Below are 3262 nucleotides of genomic sequence, written 5' to 3'. Positions count from 1 at the left end.
GTCTGTTGTTATATTGCCTGCTTCATTGCAAATTTGATTTACCTGGTCCCTTTCTCTCTTCTTATTAAAACTAACTAGTGGTATATTGATTTTGTTGATCTTTTCAAAGAACCAGCTTTTACTTTCATTTATTTTCTGTATAATTAGTTTATTTTCTATTTCATTTATTTCTGCTCATATCTTTATTATTTCCTTTCTCCTGGAGTTTTTTTGGGGGGTTTTGTTTATTTGTTTTGTTTTTGGTTTTGTTATGGTTTGGTTTTTTCATTTTGTTGTTGTTGTTGCTTTTCCAGTTCTCTGAGGCAGGATCTTAAGTGATCCATTTGCCTTCTATCCATCTTCTTCTTATGTGCACTAATTGCTGTGAACTTCCCTCTTATGATGGCTTTTGCAGTGTCTCAAAGATTATGAAGACTCATGTCCTCATTGTCATAGGCTTCCATCAATCTTTTGATTTGTCTTTATTTCTTCAGTTGTTGTGAAGTCATTCAGTTGTAGGTTACTTGTTTTCCATGTATTTTTGAGGCTTTCTCTTGAAATTAAAATCATGTTTAATTCTATTATGGTCGGAGAAGATGCTGGGTATAGTTTCTATGCCTTTGAATCTTAGAGGCTTGCCTTGTGCCATAGCCTATGGTAAGTCTTCAAAAAAGTTCCATTTGAGAGTGAGAAAAAAAGTGTATCTTATGGTTTTGGGGTGGAAAGTTCTATAGATGTCTGTTTTGTCCATTTTATTTAAGGTATCATTTATATTCTTTATCTCTTTACTTATTTTTTTGTCTGGATGATTCATGCAGAGGGGATAGTGCAGTGTTGAGGTCTCCAACAATTAGTGCATTGCAGTCCCTCTCTCCTCTTAGATCTAACAGTCTTTCCTTCATGTATATGGGTGCTCCTGTGTTAGGTGCATAGATATTTGTAAGCATTATATCTTCTTTATCAATTGACCCTTTTATTACAATATAGTGCCCTTCTTTGTCTCTTTGAACAGTTTTTGTTTTAAAGGCTATTTTGTCCGAAATTAGTATTGTGACTCCAGCTCTTTTTTGGTTCTCATTTGCATGGAAAACTTTTTTCTAATCCTTCACTTTTAGTCTATGTATGTCTTTATCAATGAGGTGGGTTTCCTATAAGCAACAGATAGATAGAGGGTTTCTGTTTTTTTATCCACTTAGCCAGTCTGTGTCTCTTGATTGGAGAATTTAATCCATTAGCAGTCAATGTTATTATCGATATTACTGAACTTGTCCTGATGTTTAAGTTGACCATTGTCTTGGTTGCATGTTATTTCTTTATTTCTAGCTGTTCATCTTTACTTTTACTGGAACAGTACTCCCTTTGGGGTTTCTTGAAGAGCTGATCTGGTGTTGGCAAGTTTTGATTGTCTGAAAAGATTTTAATCTTGTTTTCCAATAAGAAGGCTAATCTTGCAGGATATAATAATCTTAGTTGAAATTGTTTTCTCTTAACACTTTCAATACGTCTTTTTCATTCTTTCCTTGCTTGCATTGTTTCTGTTGAGAGGTCTGGTTTTAGCCTGATGGGATGACCTTTGTAAGACACTTATCATTTCTCTCTTGCCAGTTTTAGTATCTTGTCTTTATCTGTGATCTTTTGCCAATCTGGCTAAAATGTGCCTTGGGGAAGATCTTCTTGGGCTGATTCTATTTGGGGTCCTTTGTATTTCTTGTGTCTGGATATTTGAGTGCCTCTCTAGATTTGGAAAATTTTCTGCCAGGATTTTATGGAATTGATTTTCCATTCCCTTACTGGGAATTCCATTTCTTCACCTTCTGGGATACCAATTATTTGGATGTTTGAGCATCTAATGTCATCTAATATTTCTCATATATTATCCTCGTGGGCTTTTTTACAATTTTTCTCTATCTTTGTGATTTTTTTTTCTAGGTCAGAGGTTTTATCTTCTATGTTGGAGATTGGATCTTCAGCATAGTCTAATCGACTTTTAATACTTTCGTGCTCTTCTTTTTTTAATACTTTTGAGCTTTTGAGAGAGGATTTTTTGTTTTTGTTTTTGTTTTTGTTTTCAGACTTCATCTTCAATAGTTCCATCTCATTCTTTCTTAGCGTGTCCATTTCTTCTTTCATATCGTGGAATGACTTCCTAATCTCCTGTAGTTCATTGTCTCTTTTCTGCTCCAACTCATAGAATTTTGTCACTATGAATGTTCTAAATTCTTTCTCTGACATTTTAGTAACTTTCTCGGAGTTTTTTTATGAGAAATTGAGGGAAGTTACTGTGTTTTTTTGATGGAGACATATTTTCTGGTTTACTCGGACCTGAGGCTCTTCTACTTCTAGCAATTGGGAGATCTAATAATTTTTGAATACTTTTTTTATTAGACTATTTATTTGACTAGAAACAAGTGTGTTTCCCTTTAGCTAGGGACTGATGTGTGCCAAGGTCTTTCTTCTGTAATGTTTAGCAATGTGTTCGCAGGAAGAGCATTCTATTCGGGTGTCTGAAGAGCAGTATCTCTTTTTTCAGAGATGGTTCCATAAAAGAAAGGATCTCAGGGAGCCTTACAATACTAGGGTACTTCAGAACTGTGATTCTAGACCTGTCTAGTCCCTCCAGGAGGGTGGAGGATGAGGAGGAGAGGCCAATATAAGAGGGAAGAACTATGAAGGCGAATAAAGAAAGTGTCGCATGCAGCACTAGCGCCAGAAAAGAGACAACAATTTCGCTACAGGGCTGGAAATGGAACTGGGGCTCTGCTAGTGAGCAGAAGCCAGTCTTTCTGAAAGAGTGGTATAGGGTAGGACGAGTTAGCTGGAGCTGGGTCTGGGGCTGGGCCAGTGGTGGCCCTGCCTCAGAGTCCTTTGCTGGCCACGGGACTGGAGATGGAATTGAGGCTCTGCTGGCAAGTGGAGGCCAGTTAGCAGGGAAAAGATGAGTATGAAATTAACAAAAGAAAGAATAAGAGCAGAAAAAAACTGCCTACTTTTCTGAAGGAGAGTGCTATGGGATGGGGAGAGCTAGCTGGGGTTTGGGTCGGTGGTGGCCCTGCCTCAGAGTCCCTTGTTGGCCATGGGGCTGGAGATGGAACTAGAGTTCTGCTGGTGAGTGAAGGTCAGTCTCTTAAATTCAATTTTTAACAAAAAACAAAGAATTTGAGTGAAGAAAAGAACAAGAATGTATGGTTCATGCAGCATAGAGAAAGAGACTAATAGTCTATTCTAGCATAAAAAAAGAAAGAAAGAAAGAAAGAAAGAAAGAAAGAAAGAAAGAAAGAAAGAA

This window comes from Tupaia chinensis, unplaced genomic scaffold (assembly GCF_000334495.1).
Source record: "Tupaia chinensis unplaced genomic scaffold, TupChi_1.0 Scaffold139072_1, whole genome shotgun sequence".
NCBI lineage: Eukaryota > Metazoa > Chordata > Mammalia > Scandentia > Tupaiidae > Tupaia > Tupaia belangeri.
Note: the sequence above shows the minus strand (reverse complement) of the source record.